This window comes from Macaca thibetana, chromosome 19 (assembly GCF_024542745.1).
Source record: "Macaca thibetana thibetana isolate TM-01 chromosome 19, ASM2454274v1, whole genome shotgun sequence".
Lineage (NCBI taxonomy): Eukaryota > Metazoa > Chordata > Mammalia > Primates > Cercopithecidae > Macaca > Macaca thibetana.
In genome coordinates, this window is record NC_065596.1 from 14635767 (window position 1) to 14661006 (window position 25240).

The window sequence follows — 25240 nt, forward strand, 5'->3', positions numbered from 1 at the left end:
AGCCCAGGAGATCGAAGCTGCAGTAAGCAGCAATTGTGCCTGTGTGACACAGTGGGACCCTGTCGTTATATATAAATAAATAAACAGATTGGATAGATAGATAGATAAAAATTCATGCTTAGGAAGTACTGTTCTCATCAAAGTAAAAATTTAAAATTTAAGAATAAAAATATTTAAAAATTAAAAATAGATCAAACAAAAAAAGATTTAAAAAAAAATTTTAAATGTGCTGTTCAAGGCATATGCCCATAGGAGGTCCACCTTGATTGTTTAGACACAAGAGTTCCTGAGACATTAAACCCTGGAGTATATATTGGGAGATCTCAGAACCACATATAAGTGAGTATAAGTTTCCCCTTCATCATTCTCCAGTGAGCATTGGTGGAAGTGTTCATTGGCTCAAACCAGCATGTGTGTGATGACTTAGGATTCAGTGACATTTGTTGATGTGGCTGTGGACTTCACCCCAGAGGAGTGGGCTTTACTGGACACAGCTGAGAAATATTACAGAGATGTGATGCTGGAGAACTACATGAATCTGGCCTCTGTGGGTTAGAGTAACATCACTTTGCTTGGCATGGTGGCCTGCACCTGTAGTCCCAGATACTTGGGAGGCTGAGGTCAGAGAAGTGCTTGAGCATGGGAGTTTGATACTAGCATGGACAATATTGTGAGACCTCGTCTCTAAAAAAAAAAAAAAAAAAATGTAAAAATAAAGACTAGGCCAGGCATGGTGGTTCACGCCTGTAATCCCAGCACTTTGGGAAGGCAAGGTGGGCAGATCATGAGGTCAAGAAATCAAGACCAGCCTGGCTAACACAGTGAATCCCCTTCTCTACTAAAAATGCAGAAAATTAGCTGGGTATGGTGGCACATCCGTGTAGTCCCAGCCGCTTGGGAGGCTGAGGCAGTAGAATCAGTTGAACCCGAGAGGCAGAGGTTGCAGTGAACCGAGGTTGCATCACTGCACTCTAGCCTGTGCGAGAGAGTGAGACTCCATCTCAAAAAAAAAAAAAAAAAATACAATAAAAATAAAAATAAAAAAAGATTTTTAAAGATCCACTTTACCTCAGAAGATTTAAGCTATTTTTCTGAGAATTTCGGATATCTCTGACTTTTATTTTCCATGTAGTCAAACATTTCTATGACCTAACAAAACTACCTGTTCTTTTTTTTTAAGTTTATCATTTTGATACCTATTATTTATCCCGATCTTTCCTACTTTCCTTTCCTGATAATCTTCTCTTACTGTTCCCCATCGTTTTATTTTTCACAGAAGCAGTTTGTAGTAAACTATCTAAACACATCAGTTGTGTAATAAACCCCACGTCCTTATAGCCAAATTTTTGACATGTCAAAATCCTCAAAGTTCTCTGGCTTATCTTTTATTACCGTGTTCAATTTGAAAACAAATACAAATACTCATCGTTTTAAACATTTCTTCTATAAACCCTTATATTTCTTTTTCTGCTTAACTTCAGAATGGGAAATACAACCTAGAATCAAAGGGTCATCACTTCAGCAGGGTTTTTTGAAGAATCCAATATTCAATGGGATACAAATGGTAAGATTCATGAGTGATATTTCTTAGTTTCCTCTCAGAAAAGATTGAGAATTCCATTCTGGGAAATAGCATCATCAGAGCTATGACTTACTTCTGTAATCCCAGCTACTTGGGAGGCTAAGCTGAGAGGATCATTTGAGCCCAGTAGTTCGAGACCAGCCTAGGCAGTATAACAAGATCCCATCTCTGATTTTAAAAAGAGGCTGGATGTGGTGGCTCATGCCTGTAGTCCCAATACTATGGGAGGTTGAGGTGGGTGGATCACTTGAGGTCAGGAGTTTAAGTCCAGCCTGGTCAACATGGTGAAACTCTGTCTCTACTAAAAATGTAAAATCTACACTATTTGGTTGGGTACAGTGGCTGACGCCTGTAATCCCAGCACTTTGGGAAGCTGAGGCAGGAGAATTGCTTGAGTCTAGGAGATCGAGACCAGCCTGGGCAACAGGAAGACCCTGTCTCTACAAAAAATAAAAAAATTAGCAGGGTGCATTGGCATGCAACTGTAGTCCAAGCTCCTTGGAGCACTGAGGCAGGATGATGGCTTGAGCCTGGGAGATTAAGACCGCAGTGCACTGTGATTGTGCCATGGTACCCAGCCTGGATGACAGAGTGAGAACCTGTCTGAAATCACCCCCGACAATTAAAAGAAGACAGTTTTTCTTGTTTTGTTTTGTTTTTGTTTTTTAAATAATTTAGAGCCAGTGGCATAAAATTCTAGCAAAAGATCCATCATTCAATCTGGAAGAAACCAAGAAGGTAGGAAATGAAAAAAAATTAAATATTAAAAAGTAAAATGATAATTGTCACCAAAATAATGTTTCCGTGTTCAAATGGGTGAAATCTTTTAATATGTCTGAAAACATTTTAAATCCTTTATCCCCTCCTCACCAGACAAGAAACTACAGTGGATGGAAACTCTGTGAGAATTGTGGAGAGGTCTTCAGTGAACAGTTTTGCCTTAAGACACAGATGAGAGCTCAAAATGGAGGGAACACTTCTGAGGATAATTGTTATGGAAATGACGTCCTCAGTGTGCACAAGGAAGCCTCTATTGGACAGGAACTTTCCAAATTTAATCCATGTGGAAAAGTTTTCACCTTAACTCCAGGCCTTGCTGTACATCTTGGAATTCTCAATGCAAGACAACCATACAAATGTAAGGAATGTATAAAAGGCTTTAAGTATTTTGTGAGCCTTGATAATCACACGGGAATCCACATTGGACAGAAACTCTGTGAATTTCAGGAATGTGGGAGAGCCATCACACCTTCCTTACACCTAAAGCAGTGTGTAACAGTTCATACTGGAAAGAAATCTAAAGACTAAGAATTGTGGGAAATCCTCTACTAATTTTTCTCAACTTTCTGCACATGTGAAAACTCAAAAAGGAGAGAAGTTCTTTGAATGTAAAGAATGTGGAAGATCCTTTAGAAATTCCTCATCCTTGGCCGGGCGCGGTGGCTCAAGCCTGTAATCCCAGCACTTTGGGAGGCCGAGACGGGCGGATCACGAGGTCAGGAGATCGAGACCATCCTGGTTAATACGGTGAAACTCTGTCTCTACTAAAAAGTACAAAAAACTAGCCGGGCAAGGTGGCGGGCGCCTGTAGTCCCAGCTACTTGGGAGGCTGAGGCAGGAGAATGGCGTGAACCCGGGAGGTGGAGCTTGCAGTGAGCTGAGATCTGGCCACTGCACTCCAGCCTGGGTGACAGAGCGAGACTCCGTCTCAAAAAAAAAAAAAAAAAAAAAAAAAAAGAAATTCCTCATCCTGGCCGGGCGCGGTGGCTCAAGCCTGTAATCCCAGCACTTTGGGAGGCCGAGGCGGGCGGATCACAAGGTCAGGAGATCGAGACCACAGTGAAACCTCGTCTCTACTAAAAATACAAAAAATTAGCTGGGCGCGGTGGCGGGCGCCTGTAGTCCTAGCTACTCAGGAGGCTGAGGCAGGAGAATGGCGTGAACCCAGGAGGCGGAGCTTGCAGTGAGCCGAGATCGCGCCACTGCACTCCAGCCTGGGCAACAGCGTGAGACTCCGTCTCAAAAAAAAAAAAAAAGAAAAAAAAAGAAATTCCTCATCCTTTAATGTTCATGTTCAGATTCACACTGGAATAAAACCACACAAATGTACAGAATGTGGGAAAGCCTTCACTAGATCAACTCACCTTACTCAACATGTAAGAACTCACACTGGAATAAAACCCTATGAATGTAAGGAATGTGGCCAAGCCTTCACTCAATACACAGGCCTTGCTATACACATACGAAATCACACTGGAGAGAAACCCTATCAGTGTAAGGAATGTGGGAAAGCCTTCAATAGATCTTCAGCGCTTACTCAACATAGAAGAATTCACACAGGAGAGAAGCCTTATGAATGTGTTGAATGTGGGAAGACCTTCATTACTTCTGATCATAGTAAACATTTGAAAACTCACAGTGGAGAAAGGCCCTTTGTATGCAAGATACGTGGTAAAGCATTTATGTATTCCTCACCCCTTAATGTTCACCTGCGAACTCATACCGGAGAGAAACCCTTCATATGTAAAGAATGTGGGAAAGCATTTGCTGTTTCGTCACACCTAAGTAGACTTGAAATGAAAGAATTTACACTGGGGAGACACCCTATGAAAGTAAGGGTATGAGTGTTACCATTTAGCTCATAGGTTGCCATCTTTAATTATTGGCAGTGACACTAAAGATCATCAGATTTGTCCTAAATGCCTTGCAGAGGTTGTAATGTCTCATGGATTGGCTTTGGATGCCATCCTGAGGGTCTGAAATTAAACCTACAGGTTTTTTTTTTTTTTTTTTTTGAGACTGAGTCTGGCTCTGTCGCCCAGGCTGGAGTGCAGTGGCCGGATCTCAGCTCACTGCAAGCTCCGCCTCCCGGGTTTACGCCATTCTCCTGCCTCAGCCTCCCGAGTAGCTGGGACCACAGGCGCCCGCCACTTCGCCCGGCTAGTTTTTTTGTATTTTTTAGTAGAGATGGGGTTTCACCGTGTTAGCCAGGATGGTCTCGATCTCCTGACCTCGTGATCCGCCCGTCTCAGCCTCCCAAAGTGCTGGGATTACAGGCTTGAGCCACCGCGCCCGGCTAAACCTACAGGTTCTGATTACAACTTCATGGTTGCTTGAGTCTGGGCATCTGTGAAGAAGGGTCATGGATGGTGAGGTCAGTACTGCAGGCTGCCTCACATTAGTGATTAGATTCCTAAGATCATAGCATTAACAAGTTCTGTATGAGATAAGTCATCTAGATTGGTCCCAGCCCCTGTTAGTAAGATGCTCCTCCAAGGGTATCTTCTGTTCCCATGGATCCTGCAGAGCATGGCAGGTATGAAACCATCCTTAACTGCCAGTGCACTTTCACAGTGATTATTTCTGTGTCTCCTTCTTATAAAATCTATGAAGTGTGACAGCCTTACCTGTTCTGTCTTCTCTGTCCATTTTAGGTGGCACAGTGTAAGTGGCAGTGTCTCTTCTAGTATAATCCAGTCTCTCTCCTCACTTCTGTTAAGATGGCTGATATAGTCCATAAATCCCACTGATGATCTCTTTATCAAATGATTGTTCAGCCACACATTCAGGATTCTCTTCAGTACAAGTTTTGTAATTTTTGCAGTATGGATAGGCTGAGAATTTTCCAAATCTCCAAGTTCTGGTTCTGTTTTCTTTTATATTTCTTCTGCAGTTCAGGTCTTCTCTTTTGCATTTTCCTGTAAGCAGTCAGGAAGAATGAAGCTTCCTGTGTCCTTTAACACTTTAATTACAGATGTTAGTGATAAATACCCAATTTTATCTTTCTCAAGCTCTACTTTCCACAAAATGCTAGAATACAGTTCTGCCAAGTTCTTCACCACTTCATATCAAGGGTTGTCTTTTCTTCATTTTCCAATAGCATGTTCCTCATTCCCCAGTGACACCTCACCAGAATCACCCTTACTAATATTATTTCCAGCTTGCACATCAGAATTTTTATAGCCTCTACTCATTTGTCAATTTCAAAGCTGCTTCACATTTTTAGTTTTTTGTTTGTTTGTTTGTAATGGCAGTACCTCACTTTTCAGTGCCACAATCTGCCTTAGTTAGCTCAGGCAACCATAACAGAGTAACACAGACCAAATGGCTTACAAATTATTTTAATTTTAAATAACTGAAGTTAAAAACACAGATTTTTTTTTTTTTTTTTTTTTTTTTGAGACGGAGTTTGTATTTTTACTTAACCATGTATCTTGGAAATCACTTCATGTGAGTTCATAGAGATCTGCATTCATTTCTAGGGCTGCATGATATTCCATTGGTGGATGTACCATATATTCAGATACTCATACTTGAGAGCATTTAGGCATTCATATTGCGATCACAAACAGTGCTGCAATTAATACTCTTGAACTTCTTTGAATTGTTAAAGGTTTACCTTCAAGGCAGATTCTTTTTTTTTTTTTTTTTTTTTGAGACGGAGTCTGGCTCTGTCACCCGGGCTGGAGTGCAGTGGCGCGATCTCGGCTCACTGCAAGCTCCGCCTCCCGGGTTTACGCCATTCTCCTGCCTCAGCCTCCCGAGTAGCTGGGACTACAGGCGCCCGCCGCCTCGCCTGGCTAGTTTTTTGTATTTTTTAGTAGAGACGGGGTTTCACCGTGTTAGCCAGGATGGTCTCGATCTCCTGACCTCGTGATCCGCCCGTCTCGGCCTCCCAAAGTGCTGGGATTACAGGCTTGAGCCACCGCGCCCGGCCCGAGGCAGATTCTTAGAAGTTTAGACTGAATCCTGGACCTGGTTTTAAAAAAAAATTCTTAAAAGTAGGATTGTGGCTGGGCACAGTGACTCATGCCTGTAATCCCAGTACTTGGGAGGCCGAGGCAGGTGGATTACTTGAGGTCAGGAGTTTGAGACCAGCATGGCCAACATGGTGAAACCCCATCTCTACTAAAAATACAAAAAATTAGCAGGGCGTGGTGACACATGCCTGTATTACCAGCTACTTGGGAGGCTGAGGCAAGAGAATCCCTTGAACCTGGGAAGTGGAGGTTGGGGTGAGCCAAGATCGTGCCATTGCACTCCAGCCTGGGCAACAAGAGCGAAACTCCATCTCAAAAAAAAAAAAGAAAAAAAAAAAAAAAGGCAGAATTGCAAGGCCAGGCATAGTGGCCCTTGCCTGTAACCCCCCAGCACTTTGAGCTCCTTAGTTTGAGAGCAGCCTGAGTAACAAGGTGAACTCATCTCTAAAAAATATGCAAAAATTAGCCGGGTGTTGTGGCTCATGCCTGTAGTCCCCAGCTACTCTGGAGGTTGAGGTGGGAGCATTGCTTGAACCTGACAGGTGGATGCTGCAGGTAGCCCAGATTGTGCCACTGCATATTCCAGCCTAGGGGACACAGCAAAACTTTCTCAAAAAAGAAAAAGGTCGGGCATGGTGGCTCACGCTTGTAATCTCAACACTTTGGGGTGGGAGGATTGCCTGAGCTCAGGAGTTTGAGACCAGGCTGGGCAACATGGCCAAACCCTGTCTTTACTAAAAATTAAAAAAAATTAGGCCGTGCGTGGTGGCTCACGCCTGTAATCCCAGCACTTTGGGAGGTCGAGGCAGGTGGATCACGAGGTCAGGAGATCGAGACCATCCTGGCTAACACGGTGAAGCCCCATCTCTACTAAAAACATGAAAAATTAGCCGGGCGAGGTGGTGGGCGCCTGTAGTCCCAGCTACTCCGGAGGGTGAGGCAGTAGAATGGCGTGAACCCGGGAGGCGGAGCTTGCAGTGAGCCAAGATCGTGCCACTGCACTCCAGCCTGGGGGACAAAGCGAGACTTTGTCTCAAAAAAAAAAAACCGAGTGTGGTGGTGTGCTCCTGTAGTCCCAGTTACTAGGGAGACAGGCACAAGAGTCGCTTAAACCCAGGAAGTGGAGGTTGCAGTGAGTTGAGATCACGCCATTGCACACCAGCCTGGGCAACAGAGGGAGACTGTCTCAAAATTTTAAAAAAAAGAGGTTTCCAGATTGCACAGGTAGTGTTTTCAGGTATTGCCAATTTCTTCTCTGTAGTATACAGCCTCTAAATTGTCTCCCAATAATTCCTGTTTCTCAATAGTCATACCTTTGTGTAGTCCTCTCACGTTGTACCAGGTTTCATCTCTGTGCCTAGCAGAATGTGGCAAAAGTCATATTAAGTCACTGCGGAAGTTTAGGTTACAAAAGACCACACACATATGGAATCTCACTGGAGTCCATACAGTGAAAGCAATCTTGAAAAAGAAGTTTGTTGGGTAGGCAAGGTGGCTCACGCCTGTAATGGCAGCACTCTGTGAAGCCAAGGCAGGTGGATCATTTGAGGTCAGGAGTTTGAGACCAGCTTGGCCAATATGGCAAAACCCCATCTCTACTAAAAATACAAAAATTAGCCGGGCACAGTGGCAGACTTCTGTAATCCCAGCTACTCAGGAGGCTGAGGCAGGAGAATCGTTTGAACCTGGGAGGTGGAGGTTGTGGTGGTGAGCCGAGATCATGCCATTGCCCTCTGGTCTGGGCAACAGCGAGACTTAGTCTCAAAAAAAAAAAAAAAAGATTGTTGGAGAATTCACACTTTGTGATGTCAAAAGTTACTAGCCTGTAATCCCAACAATTCGGGAGGCTGACTCAGGAAAACTGCTTGAGTCCAGGAGTTTGAGACCAGCTTGGGCAACTTAAGGAGACTTCATCTCATCTCTACAAAAAATAAAAATAAAAAATAGCTCGGCATGGTGGTGCATACCTGTAGTCCCAGCTACTCAGGAGCTGAGGTAGGAGGGATCCCTTGAGCCCAGAAAGTTGACCCTGCAGTGAGCTGTGATCGCACCATTGCACTCCAGCCTGGGCAACAGAGTGAGACCCTGTCTCAAGAAAAAAGCAGAAAAAATAGTATTACAAAGCTATAGTAATCAAAACAATGTGGTATAGGCATAACTAGACATGGAGACCATTGTTATAGAGAGCCCAGAAATAAACCCTCACAGATATAATCAAATGGCTTTTCACAGTGATGCCAACAACCTTCAGGGGAGAAAGGGCAGTTTTAATTTTCTTGCTGGGCTACATTCCCAGGAGGTTAGGCATTCTTAGTCACAGGAAGAGATAGGAGGTTGGCACAAGATACAGGTCATAAAGACCTTGCTGGTAAAACAGGATGCGGTAAAGAACCCGGTCAAGTTCCATCAAATCCAAGATGTTGACAAATGTGACCTCTGGTCATCCTCACTGCTAATTACAGGTTAATTATAATGCACTAACATGCTAAAAGACAGTCCCATCAGCTCCATGACTTTGTACAAATGTCACAGCAATGTTTGGAAGTTTACCTAGATAGTCTAAAAGGGAAGGATGCTAGGTTCCAGAAAATCTCTGCCCCTTTCCTGAAAAACTTCTGGACACCCCACCCCTTATTTAGCATATAATCAATAAATAACCATAGGTATACTCAATGGAGCAGCACATAGGAAAGGAGACCAGACTCCTTTCTGTTAACAATACCATCATGATCCAGTAATCCCACTACTGAGTATATTTCCAAAGGAAATGACGTCAGTATCTTGAAGAGATCTGCAATCCCACGTTCATTGCAAACTTCTTAGAACATAATAGACAAGATATGGAAATAACCTAAATATTCCTGGACATTTAGGAATGAAGAAAATGTGATATATACACGTGAATATTATTTAGCCTAAAAAAGAGAAGGAAATCTTGTATAATCTCACATATATCTGGGCTCTGACATAACCACATAGCCCTTGACTCATAGAAGCAAAGAAGAGAATGTTGGCCAGGGGCGGTGGCTCATGCCTGCAATCCCAGCACTTTGGGAGGGTGAGGTGGGTGGATCACGAGGTCAGGAGTTCGAGAACAGCCTGGCCAACATGGTAAAACTACGTCTCTTCTAACAATACAAAAATTAGCCAGGCATGGTGGTGGGCGCCTATAATCCCAGCTACTCAGGAGGCTGAAGCACAAAAATCCCTTGTACCCAAGAGGCGGAGGCTGCAGGGAGCCAAGATACTGCCACTGTACTCCAGCCTGGGTGCAGAACGAGACTCCATCTGAAAAAAAAAAGAAAAAAAATATTTGGTTGCCAGGGAATGGGAGAATGAGGAGAGACTGGGGAGACGTTAGTCAAAGGGTATAAACTCTCAATTACAAGATGAAAAAATTCAGGGATTTAAATGTACAGCATGGAGATTTTAGTTAACAATACTGTATTGTCCGGCCGGGCGGTGGCTCATGCCTATAATCCCAGCACTTTGGGAGGCTGAGGTGGGGGGAATCAAGAGATCAAGACTATCGTGGCCAACATGGTGAAAGCCCGCCTCTACTGAAAATACAAAAAATTAGCCCAGTGTGGTGGTGTGCACCTGTAATCTCAGCTACTCAGGAGGCTGAGGCAGGAGAATCTCTTGAATCCGGGAGGCAGAGGTTGCAGTAAACCGAGATCACGCCATTGAACTCCACCCTGGTGACAGAGTAAGACTCCGACTTAAAAAACAAACAAAAAAAAAAACCCAAAAAAACCACCTGTGTCATATACTTGGAATTTGCTAAGAAAGTAGTTTTTAAGTGTTCTCAACACAGTAAAAAAGGTAACTGTGAAGTGATGGATGCATAAATTAGTATGATAGTGGTAATCATTTCACAATGTTTATACAAAACATCACATTGCACACTTTATACAGTTTTTATTTGTCAATGATTGATCAATAAATCTTGTGGTGGGAGGTGGGGGAGAAGTGTTAGCAGAAAAACTGGATATAGACATGCATAAGAAGGGAGTTAGACCCTAACCTTATACCATATATAAAATGAACTTAAAATGGATCAAGGCCGGGCACAGTGGTCCACGCCTGCAATCCCAGCACTTTGAGACGCCGAGGCAGGTGAATCACAAGGTGAGGAGTTCAAGACCAGCCTGGCCAATATGGTGAAACCCCGCCTCTACTAAAAATACAAAAATTAACCGGGTGTGGTGGAGGGTACCTGTAATCTCAGCTACTCTTGAGGCTGAGGCAGGAGAATTGCTTGAACCGGGGAGGCGGAGGTTGCAGTGAGCTGAGATAGCGCCTTGCACTCCAACCTGGGCAACAAGAGCAAAACTTCGTGTCAAAAAAAAAAAGGATCAAGAGCGCTTTCCTTGCCTAACGCAGCCATGGCCTGTGGTCCCAAGAAGCATCTGAAGGGGATAGCAGCTCCAAAGCATTGAATGTTGCATAAATTGACCAGTGTGTTTGTTCCTCATCCATCCACCGGTTCCCACAAGTTGAGAAAGTGTCTCCCCCTCATCATTTTCCTAAGGAACAGACTTAAGTATGCCCTGACAGGAGATGAAGTAAAGAAGATTTTCATGTAGCCGTTCGTTAAGATTGATGGCAAGGTCCGAACTGATATAACATACCCCACTGGATTCATGGATGTTATCAACATTGACAAGATGGGAGAGAATTTCCATCTGACCTGTGACACCAAGGGTCACTTTGCTGTACAACGTACTACACCTGAGGAAGTCAAGTACAAGTTGTGCAAACTGAGAAGAATCTTTGTGGGCACAAAAGGAATCCCTCATCTGCTGACTCATGATGCTCACGCCATCTGCTACCCTGATCCCTGTATCAAGGTGAATGATACCATTCAGATTGATTTGGAGACTGGCAAGATTACTGATTTCATCAAGATTGACACTGGTAACCTGTGTATGCTGACTGGAAGTGGTAACCTGGGAAGAATGGACATGATCAACAACAGAGTAGCACCCTCGATCTTTCAACGTGGTTCACGTGAAAGATGCCAATGGCAACAGCTTTGCCACTCTACTTTCCAACATTTTTGTCACTGGCAAGGGCCACAGACCACGGATTTCTCTTCCCCAAGGAAAGGGTATCCGCCTCACCATTGCAGAAGAGATAGACAAAAGACTGGTGGCCAAACAGAGTCTTGAGTGGATGAAATGGTCCCCGAGTGACATTTTAGATCTTCATATGTAATTTAAAATAATGTGGCATGGCTGGGCACAGTGGCTCACTCTTGTAATCCCAGCACTTTGGGAGGCCGAGGTGGGTGGATCACGAGGTCAGGTGTTCAAGACCAGCCTGACAAACATGGTGAAGTCCTGTCCCTACTAAAAAGAAATACAAAAAGTAGCCAGGCGTGGTGGCATGCGCCTGTAATCCCAGCACTTTGGGAGGCCGAGGTGGGTGGATCATGAGGTCAGGTGTTCGAGACCAGCCTGACCAACATGGTGAAGCCCTGTCTTTACTAAAAAGAAATACAAAAAGTAGCCGGGCATGGTGGCGTGCACCTGTAATCCCAGCTACTCAGGAGGCTGAGGCAGGAGAATCACTTGAACCTGGAAGGCAGAGGTTGCAGCGAGCTGAGATCGTGCCACTGCACTCCAGCCTGGGCGACAGAGCAAGCCTCTGTCTTAATAATAATAATAATGTGGCATGATTTTTAAAAAATGGATCAAAAACTTAAGTGTAGTGTAAGAGCTAGAGCTGGAAAACTATTAGAAGGAAACATAGGTAAGAAAGCTTCATGATATTGGAATTGGAAATGACTTCTTAGTTATGTCATCAACCATACAGGCAACACAAGAAAAATTATGAGTTAAACCTAATCAATACAAATTTTGTGCTTCAAAGCATAATAACAAGAGAGTGGAAAGACAATCTACAAATGGGAGAAAATATTTGCAAGTCCTGTATCTGACTGGAAACAAATATTCAGAGTTTCTTTTTAAAATTTCTAGAACCCAAGAGTAACAACAACAAAACCCAATTCAAATACAGAAAAAGGACTTGAATAGTATCACCAAAGAAGATACACAGATGGCCAATAAGCACAGGAAATGATGCTCACGAAAAGATGCTCAACATCACTAAACATCATGAAAATGAAAACCAAAACCGGCCGGGCGCGGTGGCTCAAGCCTGTAATCCCAGCACTTTGGGAGGCCGAGACGGGCGGATCACGAGGTCAGGAGATCAAGACCATCCTGGCTGACACGGTGAAACCCCGTCTCTACTAAAAAATACAAAAAAACTAGCCGGGCGAGGTGGCGGGCGCCTGTAGTCCCAGCTACTCGGGAGGCTGAGGCAGGAGAATGGCGTGAACCCGGGAGGCGGAGCTTGCAGTGAGCCAAGATCACGCCACTGCACTCCAGCCTGGGCGGCAGAGCGAGACTCTGTCTCAAAAAAAAAAAAAAAAAAAAAAAAAAAAAAAAGAAAACCAAAACCATGCTGGATGTGATGTCTCACACCTGTAATCCCAGCACTTTGGGAGGCTCAGGGCAGGGGATTCCTTGAGACTAGGAGTTCAAGACCAGCCTGGGCATATGGTGAGATTTCATCTTTACAAAAAACATTTTTTAATTCAGCCAAGCATGGTGGTGGCATGCACTTGTAATCCTTGCTACTTGAGAGGCTAAGGTGGGAGGATTACCTGAGTTCAGTAGGTTAAGGACTGCAGTGATCCATGATCATGTCACTGCATTCCAGCCTAGACAACAGAGTGAGACCCTATCTCAAACAAACAAACAAATTAAACAGAATTACCATATGATCCAGACATTCCACTTTGGCATATATATCCAAAAGTGTTGAGAGCAGGTGCTCAAAGAAATATTTGTACAACAATGTTTATCTCACTAGTATTCACAATAGCCAATCCCTGCCCAACTGCAATTTTAACACACTTGATTGTTTGAAACATAGACTGAACGAGCTTATTTTTAGCCATTTTGAGTGTACCTTCTTTGAAAACCCCATCCCCCTGCTGTCCTACAGAGCTTTTTATTTTTTATTTGTTTTGTTTTTGTTTTTGTTTTGTTTGTTTGTTTTTTTGAGACGGAGTCTCACTCTGTTGCCCAGGCTGGAGTGCAGTGGCAAGATCTCAACTCACTGCAACTTCCAGCTCCCAGCTTCGAGTGATTCTCCTGCCTCAGCTTTCTGAGTCGCTGGGATTACAGGCACATGCCACCATGCCCAGCTAATTTTTGGTTTTTTTTTTTTTTTTTTTTTTTTTTTTTGAGACGGAGTCTCACTCTGTCGCCCAGGCTGGAGTGCAGTGGCCGGATCTCAGCTCACTGCAAGCTCCGCCTCCCGGGTTCACGCCATTCTCCTGCCTCAGCCTCCCGAGTAGCTGGGACTACAGGCGCCCGCCACCTCGCCCGGCTAGTGTTTTGTATTTTTTAGTAGAGACGGGGTTTCACCGGGTTAGCCAGGATGGTCTCGATCTCCTGACCTCGTGATCCGCCCGTCTCGGCCTCCCAAAGTGCTGGGATTACAGGCTTGAGCCACCTAGCCTGGCCTTAATTTTTGTATTTTTTAGTAGAGATGGGGTTTCACCATTTTGGTCAGGCTGGTCTCGAACACCTGTCCTCGTGATCCGCCCCGCTGCTCTCCCAAAGTGCTGGGATTATAGGCGTGAGCCACCTCGGTGGCCCTTCAGAGCTTTTCTTTTTTTTTTTTTTTTTTTTGAGACGGAGTCTCGCTCTGTCGCCCAGGCTGGAGTTCAATGGCACCATCTCGGCTCACTGCAAGCTCCGCCTCCCGGGTTCACGCCATTCTCCTGCCTCAGCCTCCCGAGTAGCTGGGACTACAGGCGCCCGCCACCTCGCCCGGCTAGTTTTTTGTATTTTTTAGTAGAGACGGGGTTTCACCGTGTTAGCCAGTATGGTCTCGATCTCCTGACCTCGTGATCCGCCCGTCTCGGCTTCCCAAAGTGCTGGGATTACAGGCTTGAGCCACCGCTCCCGGCCAGAGCTTTTTAACTGGAAGATATGCTGCCAGTCTGGTGAGTATCATCATTTAGTTATTTATAAGCACCCTCTTTGATTCCCTTTCTCCTCCGGGAGTCTCTGTTCCTTTCCACCCTTTCTGAGAAGCGACCCGCAGGTAGAAGCCTGTGAATACTCTCTTGCTGTTTGCTCCCTCCCCCACTGCTAACCTGTCAAAGCACATCCCAAGTAAAGCTTGTATGCTATTGCTGCCTTGTAGTTACATCTTTTTCCTTACTCATCCAAGAAATAACTTGAACAGGCCGGGCGCGGTGGCTCACGCCTGTAATCCCAGCACTTTGGGAGGCCGAGGCGGGCGGATCACAAGGTCAGGAGATCGAGACCACGGTGAAACCCCGTCTCTACTAAAAATACAAAAAATTAGCCGGGCGCGGTTGTGGGCGCCTGTAGTCCCAGCTACTCGGGAGGCTGAGGCAGGAGAATGGCGTGAACCCGGGAGGCGGAGCTTGCAGTGAGCCGAGATCGCGCCACTGCACTCCAGCCTGGGCGACAGAGCGAGACACCGTCTCAAAAAAAAAAAAAAAAAAAAAAAAAAAAAGAAATAACTTGAACACCTTACATATAGGTATGGTTTTATTTTTCACATTTAGATCACTAGTCCACTTGGAGTATATTGTTGTATATGCTGTGAAGTATAGATTTAATTTCATCTTTTCTCTGATGGCTAACCAACTGTCTTAGACTTTACATTACAAATGGCATTTTTTAGTCTATCGATCTGAAACAACACATTTTTTTTTTTTAGACGGAGTTTCACTCTTGTTGCCCAGGCTAGAGTGCAATGGCGCAATCTCAGCTCACTACAACCTCTGCTTCCTGGGTTGAAGCGATTCTCCTGCCTCAGCCTCCCGAGTAGGTGGGATTACAGGCACGTGACACCACACCCGGTTACTTTTGTATTTTTAGTAGAGATGGGGTTTCTCCATGTTGGTCAGGCTGGTCTCGAACTCCCGACCTCAGGTGCTTCGCCCACCTCGGCCTCTCAAAGTACTGGGATTACAAGTGTGAGCCACTGTGCTAAGCCTATTTTTTGTATTTTTAGTAGAGACGAGGTTTCACCATGTTGGCCAGGCTGGTTTTGAACTCCTGATCTCAAGCGATCCTCCTGCCTTGACTTACCAAAGTGCTAGTATTACAGGGGTGAGCTACCACACCCAGCAAAATACCACATTTATGAACCAAATTTCTACATGTTCTTGGGTCTATTTATAGATATTTTATTAGTCTGTTTCTGCTTCATGCACTAGTACCACATAGTTTTAATTATAGAGACTTTATAGTATTTTTTTATTTATTTTAAAATAATTTAATTATTTGTCTTGGGTGAAAACTGTCAATAGTATGTTTTAATATCTGTTGCTCATTATTGCTTTTGTTTTTGTTTTCTTTCTCTTTTTTTTTTTTTTTTTGACACAGTCTCCCTCTGTCCCAGGCTGGGGTGCAATGGCGTGATCTCAGCTCACTGCAACCTCCGCCTCCTGGGTTCAAGTGATTATCCTGCCTCAGCCTCCCGAGTAGTTGGGACTACAGGCATGTGCCACCATGACCAGCTAATTTTTGTATTTTTAGTAGAGACATGGTTTCACCATGTTGGCCAGAATGGTCTTGATCTCCTGACCTTGTGATCTGCCTGCCTCAGCCTCCCAAAGTGCTGTGATTACAGGCATGAGCCACAGTGCCCGGCCTTGTTTTTGTTTTCTTGCTTATTATCAGATTTTCTTCTTCCATATAAACTTTTAGTATAAATGTACCTAACTCCAGAAAAACTTGGTATTTTATTTTATTTTTTATTTTTTATTTTTTTTTTGAGACGGAGTCTGGCTCTGTCGTCCGGGCTGGAGTGCAGTGGCCGGATCTCAGCTCACTGCAAGCTCCGCCTCGTGGATTTACGCCATTCTCCTGCCTCAGCCTCCAGAGTAGCTGGGACTACAGGCGCCCGCCACCTCGCCCAGCTAGTTTTTTGTATTTTTTAGTAGAGACGGGGTTTCACCATGTTAGCCAGGATGGTCTCGATCTCCTGACCTCGTGATCCGCCCGTCTCGGCCTCCCAAAGTGCTGGGATTACAGGCTTGAGCCACCGCGCCCGGCAAAACTTGGTATTTTAATTGGGATTATGTTACATTTCTGAATAAGCTTGGGGAGAATGTCTGGTATTAGTGCTATTTTACAACGTAGGAAATGTGGTCCTGGCCCATGTGGTAAGATCAGAAAAATAACAATAGAAATACATATTTTTGGCCAGGCGTAGTGGCTCACGCTTGTAATCCCAGCATGTTGGGAGGCCCAAGCGGGCGGATCATGAGGTCAGGAGTTCGAGACCAGCCAGGCCAATATGGTGAAACCATGTCTCTACTAAAAATACAAAAATTAGCTGGGCATCGTGGCATGGGCTTGTAGTCCCAGGTACTCGGGAGGCTGAGACAGAAGAATCTCTTGAACCAGGGAGCAGAGGTTGCAGTGAGCCAAGATTGTGCCAGTGGACTCCAGCCTGGGCAACAGAGCGAGACTCCATCTCAAAAAAAAAAAAAGAAAAAAGAAAAAAGGAATTTTTTTAAAAAAAAGTTTTTGCTGTGTTGCTCAGGCTGGTCTCCAACTCCTGGCCTCAAACGATCCTCCCATATTGGCCTCCCAAAGTGCTGGGATTACAGGCATGAGCCAACGTGCCCAGCCAGAAATACGTACTTGATGAAGACAAAAAAAAAAAAAAAAAATCAAGATTTATATAGAAAAGTATTATTTGATTGAAAATGTGGCCATGCGCAGTTGCTCATGCCTATTGTAGGGAAAAGAGAGATCAGACTGTTACTGTGTCTATGTAGAAAAGGAAGACATAAGAAACTCCATTTTGATCTGTACCCTGAACAATTGTTTTGCCTTGAGATGCTGTTAATCTGTAACTTTAGCTCCAACCTTGTGCTCACAGAAACATATTTTGTATGGAATCAAGCTTTAAGGGATCTAGGGCTGTGCAGGATGTACCTTGTTAACAGTATGTTTACAGGCAGTATGCTGGGTAAAAGTCATCGCCATTCTGCATTCTCGATTAACCAGGGGCACCATGCACTGCGCAAAGCCACAGGGACCTCTGCCCAGGAAAGCCGGGTATTGTCCAACATTTCTCCCCACTGAGACAGCCTGAGATATGGCCTCATGGGATGGGAAAGACCTGACTGTCCCCCAGCTTGACATCCATGAAGGGTCTGTGCTGAGTAGGATTAGTAAAAGAGGAAGGCCTCTGTCTCCTGCATGCCCCTGGGAATGGAATGTCTTGGTATAAAACTCGATTGTACATTTGTTCTATTCTGAGATAGGAGAAAACTGCGTTGTGGATAGAGGCGAGACATGCTGGTGGCAACGCTGCTCTGTTATTCTTTACTACACTGAGATATTTGGGTGGAGAGAAGCATAAATCTGGCCTACGTGCCCATCCAGGGATAGTACCTTCCCTTGAACTTATTTGTGACACAGATTCCTTTGCTCACATGTTTTCTTGCTGACCTTCTCCCCACTATCACCCTATTCTCCTCCCGCATTCCCCTTACTGAGATAGTGAAAATGGTAATCAATAAATACTGAGGGAACTGAGAGACCAGTGCTGGTGCGGGTCCTCCAGATGCTGAGTGCCGGTCCCCTGGGCCCATTGTTCTTTCTCTATACTTTGTGTCTTATTTATTTTCTCAGTCTCTTGTCCCACCTGATGAGAAACACCCACAGGTGTGTAGGGGCTGGCCCCCTTCACCTATACTCCCAGCGTCCTGCCTGGCTGAGTTACGCGAATCACAAGGTCAGGAGTTTGAGACCAGCCTGGCCAACATGGTGAAACACCCTCTCTACTAAAATAGAAAACATTAGCTGGGTGTAGCGGCAGCCACCTGTAATCCCAGCTACTTGGGAGGCTGAGGCAGGAGAATCGCTTGCACCCCGGAGACGGAGGTTGTAGTGAGCTGAGATCACGCCACTGCTCCAGCCCGGGCGACAGAGTGAGACTTCGTCTCAAAAAAAAAAAAAAAAAAAAAAAAAAAAAAAAGTAAAAAGAAAACACAATGGAAACAGAGGTTCTATAAAATAAAGAATGAAAAAATATGCTGGGTGCGGTGGCTCACGCCTGTAATCCCAGCACTTTGGGAGGCCGAGGCGGGTAGATCACGAGGTCAGGAGATTGAGACCATCCTGGCTAACACAGTGAAACCCTGTCTCTACTAAAAACACAAAAAAATTAGCCTGGTGTGGTGGCGGGCGCCTGTAGTCCCAGGTATTCGGGAGGCTGAGGCAGGAGAATGGCGTGAACCCGGGAGGCGGAGCTTGCAGTGAGACGAGACTGCACCATTGCACTCCAGCCTGGGGGACAGAGGGAGACTCTGTCTGAAAAGAAAAAAAAGAAAGAAAGAAAAGAAAAAACAAAGGCACACAGAAAGAATGACTGAATAGAAGAGATAGACCATGCCATTCACTGGTCTATCACTGGCAGGTTTATCAATATGGAAGATTCATGGAAAGGCTCCAGGAACATGAGTGGCATACAAAAAAGCTTTACATAGACACACACACACACACACACACACACATATTTTTTTTTGAGACCAAGCCTCGCTCTTGTCCCCCAGACTGGAGTGCAGTGGCACAATCTCGGCTCACGGCAACCTCCGCCTCCCGAGTTCAAGCGATTCTCCTGCTTCAGCCTCCTGAGTAGCTGAGATTACAGGCGCCCGCCACCACACCCAGCTAATTTTTGCATTTTTAGTAGAGACGGGGTTTCACCACGTTGGCCAGGCAGGTGTCAAACTCCCGACCTCAGGTGATCCGCCCGCCTCGGCCTCCCAAAGTGCGGGGATTACAGGCATGAGCCACGGCGCCTGGCCATATATATATATTTTAATAGAGACAGGGTCCAGCCGAGTGCGGGCCTGGGCAACAAGAGCGAAACTCTGTCTCAAAAAAAGAAAAAAGACACAGTCTTGCTCTTTTGCTCAGGCTGGTCTGGAACTCTTGGACTCAAGCTATCCACCTGCCTCCCAAAGTGCTGGAAGGCCACCGAGCCCGCCTGGGATTAGCTTTGGAGGAGCATCCTCTGGGGTGCGTCCTATCCCCCATCCCCGCCCTTCCAGCCCTTCTGGCCACCTAAAAGGAGGGCTAGGCCGGCTCCCACCTCTAAATCGCCCCCAAGTACGGGCCCCACCCCTCGCCCACAGTTCCCTCCAGAGGCCCGGTTCTAACCTCATCTTTTTCTCTGAACCTGTTCCTGCATCCCGCTCCCTGAGCCAACCCCAGGCCCGTCCGCACCCACGATTAAGGAAACTAGAATTTCTGTGTTCGATCAGGTCCTACGTGGCTGAAACTTAAGTCCTGGAGCCCCACCCGGCCGGAGGCTCGGAGCGGAAGTGACGTCAGCGCGCCACCGCCATCTTTACCGGCTGTGGTTCCGCATGGTCAGTGCCATTTCGCCTTTATCCTGGTGGAATCCACCCGGCCTGTGGTGAGTTCCACCTGCTTGGGGGTCCTGGAGCTAGCAGGGGGGCAGCAAAGGAAGGACTGGGCGCGGTCGCCCAGGAGCCTCTGAGATCCGCCTTGTTTCACTGGCCGTCGGTCCTCCGGGTGCGGCTTCTGGCCAGTTCCGAGAGGCCGCACACTCCATCTATCCCTGTCAGGAGCCCGGTCGGGAAGTGAGTCTGTCCCGCCTCCGCGGGGTGTTTTCTTGAGTGCTTTCATCCGCTGTGCTCCCCTCTTGAAAAGCTTGGAAAGCAACCTTTGTGAGTTTTTTCTTTCCGAAAGGAAAAGGATTTCTACCGTTCTAGTGAGGTTGGCTCTGGCCCCGCAACGTCCCGCGTCCGGAACCTGGCTTTTCGGGCGTGTACCTGGTGAGCACCGGCAGAAAAATGGTTTCAAGAGGGCTATGACTTCCATTCATTTGCTAAAAAATATCTCATCTGAGAATCTGGCGTTGTCTTGATGTCCTTTACTTTTTTTTTTTTCTTTTGGAGTCTTATTCTGTCACCCACACTGGAGTGCAGTGGCACGATGTTGGCTCACTGCAACTTTCACCTCCCGGGTTCAAGTGATTGTTAGATATGAGTTTTAAATTTCTTTCTAAAGAATCTATATGTCAGTATGTTTAATTCTTTGCCATCTACTTTTAAACTTCCCCGTAAAGCAACCTTTTTCCATCACCTGCTCCACCCTGACTCATTCTGGTTACCTGCTCCAGCCAGACTCATTTTTATTATCTGCTCCGCCCTGCCTCATTTTCCACCCTGACTCATTCCAATTTACTGCTCTGTTACAACCATTTTTCCCACCAAGCCATTCACCCCGTCACTCTCTTTAAATTAGCTAATCGGAATTAGTTTAACCTGTGGGGTCTAACCCTCGCCATAGGGGAACGACACAGCGGCAGGGGCCACATTCCTTAAGAATAAGAACCCGTTCCCCTCCCTTGTCCTGGTGTGCGCTCACCATTGCTCCATCTGTGAGGGCACACTCTTGTATAGAAGGAAATTGCCTTGCTGAGAAAATAAAATTTTATATTCGAGTGCTATTTTTTTTTTTGTGGCACTGAAACTTTATTTATAACATGATTCACCTGCCACAGCCTCCTAGTAGCTGGGATTCTGGGCGTGCACCACCATACCCAGCTAATCTTTTATATTTTTGGTAGAGACGGGGTTTCACCATGTTGGCCAGGCTGGTCTCGAGCTGCTGACCTCAAGTGATCCACTCGCCACTTATTTTTGACACATTACATTCAGCTGGAAAAAACGTATAGTTGTTTAGAGTATGCCTATTTTTGTATGTAAATATGAACACATGTAGACTGTAAGCCTTTAGTTTTTTATTTTTATTTTCTTGCAGGTTATTTTTTTTCTAGTTGTTACCAGCTGCAAGCCTTTCTACTTAAGAAAGCCCGGCCAGACGCGCTGGCTCACACCTGTAATTGTAGCACTTTGGGAGGCAGAGGCAGGCAGATCACCTGAGGTCAGGAGTTCAAGACCAGCCTGGCCAACATGGTAAAACCCTGTCTCTACTAAAAATACAAAAATTAGCCGGGCGTGGTGGCGGGCCCCTGTAATCCCAGCTGTTGGAGATAAAAAAATAAAATGCTTGGTGCTGCAAAGTGAAACCAGCACTCAGGCAAAAATTTTCTCAGCAACGCAATTTACTGCTGTAGAAGGGTGAGTCTCATGGATGGAGCGATGGCGAGAGTACACTGCGTAAGGGAGGGGAAGGGGTTTTTATTTCTAAGACAGGGTCCCTACCTCTGTGTCACTCCCCCATCGGTTAGGGTCGGACCGCACAATCTAAACTGACCCTATTGACTATTTGTGAATATTTTCCCCAAATAAGGAAGGGTAGGGTGATGTGTGAGTCACGATGGTGGGACGTGCGGTTTCGAAGAGTGGAATAGGTGCAGAATGGGTAGCCAAGGGAACAGAGGTGAGTTATTGATTAGAGTGGACTGAGTTTGAGAACAAAGAACAAGGAAGTTAACAGGCTGAACTTTTGAAGAGAAATTCAGAGAAATATATTGTATCTTACATAGCTATTCCAGAGGCTGAGGCAGGAGAATCGCTTGAACCTGGGAGGCGGAGGTTGCATTGAGCCGAGATCCTGCCACTGCACTCCAGCCTGGGCCACAAGAGGGAAACTGTCTCAGAAAAAAGAAAAAAGGAAGGCGATAATACTCAACTATTCTCTTCATATGAAGTTCTTAGGTCTGTACTTCCCCACAGAGCTTCAAAACAGAGGCCTCTAGGAACCAGGAAGAAAGAATGGAGGCTTTATTACACTGACACTAGAATTATTTATTATTATAATCAGAATATTTTTCTAGTATCACTGTAATAAAATATCTGGTATCTATGATTTATTATTATTAAGAGCATGTTTGGACTAAGTGTAGTTTTTATATTTTTTTCCTGAAAAATTTGATCCTAAGGAAAGCTTGAACATCTGACATACGCAGACATAGCAGATTTACTTAATTTTTTAGCATTGTGTTTTTTTTTCTTTCTCCTTAGGCAAATCTTATGGTGAACAATTTGAGTGTAAATTGAGCATAAATTATACACGTGATGCTTAACCTTTAAATACTTGGTAATGCACCTCCTAAAAGACACTGTCATACTAAAATCACAACGCTAGTATTTCACTTGAATAAAAAATGTCATCTAATGTCTGCTTTGCGTAATTAGTGAAGTTCTCCGCATTGATTCAACGTATGCTCTTGGGTGTTTTTGGATCTAAGATCCATTCAAGAGTTTTACATTGCAATTGTTAGTGTCTTCAGTGTCTTTTTTACCTAGAACAGTTATTATTGTCTATTATATTGACTTTCAGAGAGTCACACTCACTTAGAAAGTCATACAATCGGCCGGGCGCGGTGGCTCAAGCCTGTAATCCCAGCACTTTGGGAGGCCGAGGCGGGCGGATCACAAGGTCAGGAGATCGAGACCACAGTGAAACCCCGTCTCTACTAAAAATACAAAAAATTAGCCGGGCGCGGTGGTGGGCGCCTGTAGTCCCAGCTACTCAGGAGGCTGAGGCAGGAGAATGGCGGGAACCCGGGAGGCGGAGCTTGCAGTGAGCCGAGATCGCGCCACTGCACTCCAGCCTGGGCAACAGCGTGAGACTCCGTCTCAAAAAAAAAAAAAAAAAAAAAAAAAGAAAGTCATACAATCAGATATTTCTGATTGGATTATCAGGGTGTGTGTAAATATTCCGTTATTTCATGCGATTTCCTACAAACTTAGTATTGGGTCCAGAGGAGAAGCTGACAACCATTGTTTGATAATAGGTGACAGTTTGTACTTCGTGCTTTGGGGACCAGAAAGTCTCAAATTACTCAGTTCCGCCTTAGTTACTTCATGTCCCATGATTAGTTGTTCGTTCTCTTATCATGTGCTAGTGGCAAATCACAACCTCTTTCTCAAAAAAAAAAAAAAACAGTTAATCTGCACAAGAGGACGTGGGTTGACTCTGGAATACCAGAGGGCTGTACTCGACATCTTCTGTTGGTACATGCCACAGTCTTCCAATAAATAACATGCTATTTAACATGGACATGTTAAGTATCATTGGGTCTGCTGGATTAGGTGGACCAAGTGCTTGGGAAGCTTGCGGTGCTGCCTGAAATTGCTCTTGCCTACAGTTGAAACTAGAATCCTTACAGGTAACTGTGTGGGCTCGTTAAAGCACCTGCAAATGTATATGTTGCCTCCAAAATTCAAGAGGTCTATACGTGGTAGTTTTTGAGAAACCTCCATACTGGGTTTTTTTTTCTTTTTTGAGACAGAGTCTTGCTGGATCACCCAGGCTGAAGAGCAATGGCATAGTCATGGCTCATTGCTCCTTTTTAGTGGTAGGTGGTATTAGGTGCAGTAACTTGGAGTAACATATTGCAGGGATGTCTTTACATGATCCAGACAAGGGAATACCTTTACCCACAGACTTGGTGGCCCCAGAATCTCCCACACCATATTTTACAATCCAGAAAAAATTTTTTTGACTCATAATAGATGAACATATTTTCAGAGTACATGTGATAATTTGATACATTCACATAATCAAATCAGGTTAAGTAGGATATCTGTCACCTTAAATATTTATCTTTTTTTTTTTTTTTTTTTTAAGATAGAGTTTCGCTCTTTTTCCCCAGGCTGGAATACAGTGGCGTGATCTCAGCTCACCGCAACCTCCGCCTCCTGGGTTCAAGTGATTCTCCTGCCTCGGCCTCCCAAGTAGCTGGGATTACAGGCATGCGCCACCACGCCTGGCTAATTTTTTTGTATTTTTAGTAGAGACGGGGTTTCTCCATGTTGGTCAGGCTGGTCTTGAACTCCCAACCTCAGGGGATCCGCCCGCTTCGGCCTCCCAAAGTGCTGGGATTACAGGCATGAGCCACTGCGCCCGGCCAATATTTATCTTTATTGTAGAAACATCAAGTTATTCTCTTAGCTGGGTTGAAATGTATGATAGATGAGTGTTAAGTGTAGTCACCCTACTGATCTATTGAACACCAGTTCTTATTTCTTCTAACTGTATATTTTACCCAGGAATCAACCTCTTTTTTTTTTTTTTTTTTTTTTTTGGAGATGGAGTCTTGCTGTCACCCAGTCTGGAATGGAATGCAGTGGGATGATCTTGGCTCACTGCAACCTCTGTCTCCTCCCAGGTTCCAGTGATTGTCCTGCCTCAGCCTCCCAAGTAGCTAGGATTAAGGGGTGCACCACCATGCCTGGCTAATTTTTGTAGTTTTAGTAGAGACGGGGTTTTACCATATTGGCCAGGTTGGTCTCGAACTCCTGATCTCAGGTGATCCGCCTGCCTTGGCCTCCCAAAGTGCTGGGATTACAGGCATGAGCCACCTCATGCAGCCTAATCAACCTCTATTCCTGTCTCCTTCCTACACTTCTGGCCTCTAGTAACCACCAATCTGTACTCTATGCTCATGAGATCCACTTTTTTAGCTCCCATGTGTGAGAATATGGGGTATTTGTCTGCTGTGCTTGGCTTATTTCACTTTCATGATGACCTCCAGTTCTATCCAGTTGCTGCAAATGACAGGATTTCATTCTTCTTTATGGCTGAATAGTAATCCACTGTCTATATATACCGTATTTTTTTTTTTATTAATTCCTTCATTATCGACCAGTTAGGTTGATTCCATATTTTGGCTATTGTGAGTAGTGCTGCGGTAAACAAGGGAGTGTAGATATATCTCTTCAAATATATTGATTTCCTTTCTTTTGGATATATACCCAATGGAATTCCAGATCAGATGGTAGTTCTATTTTTAATTTTTTGAGAAACCCTCATACTTTGTTTTTGTTTTTGTTTTTGAGGTAGTCTTGCTGTGTCACCCAGACTAGAGT

At 44.9% G+C, this 25240-nt stretch overlaps 2 protein-coding genes, 1 long non-coding RNA gene and 2 pseudogenes across 28 annotated transcripts in view; 3 read left to right on the top strand and 2 right to left on the bottom strand.

Annotated features, from left to right (window-relative positions):
* PIN1 (peptidylprolyl cis/trans isomerase, NIMA-interacting 1) overlaps positions 1-25240 on the bottom strand; it is a 429836-nt gene that overhangs the window by 118144 nt on the left and 286452 nt on the right. The window contains exon 1 of one of the 24 annotated variants that reach the window (XM_050770812.1): positions 19725-19728. The exons of 17 other annotated variants lie outside the window; for them this stretch is intronic. The gene's annotated coding sequence lies outside the window, so the exon portion shown is untranslated. Of the gene's footprint in view, positions 1-10511; positions 10516-13966; positions 13971-14510; positions 14515-18972; positions 18977-19466; positions 19471-19531; positions 19536-19724; positions 19729-25240 lie in introns of those variants that run through there. 6 more of the 24 variants (XM_050770799.1, XM_050770795.1, XM_050770804.1 and 3 more) reach the window with 6 other exon arrangements.
* The window catches only part of LOC126942626 (zinc finger protein 561), a 91698-nt gene that overhangs the window by 5534 nt on the left and 60924 nt on the right, over positions 1-25240 (top strand). The window lies entirely within an intron of this gene.
* Positions 436-4349, top strand: LOC126942896 (zinc finger protein 561-like; annotated as a pseudogene).
* On the bottom strand, positions 3319-14874 carry LOC126942922 (uncharacterized). Its single transcript, XR_007721650.1, has 2 exons — positions 14710-14874; positions 3319-3428 (listed from the first exon to the last, which is right to left on the bottom strand). It is a non-coding gene; the product is annotated as an uncharacterized LOC126942922 (long non-coding RNA).
* LOC126942742 (40S ribosomal protein S4, X isoform-like) lies at positions 7383-12479 on the top strand (annotated as a pseudogene).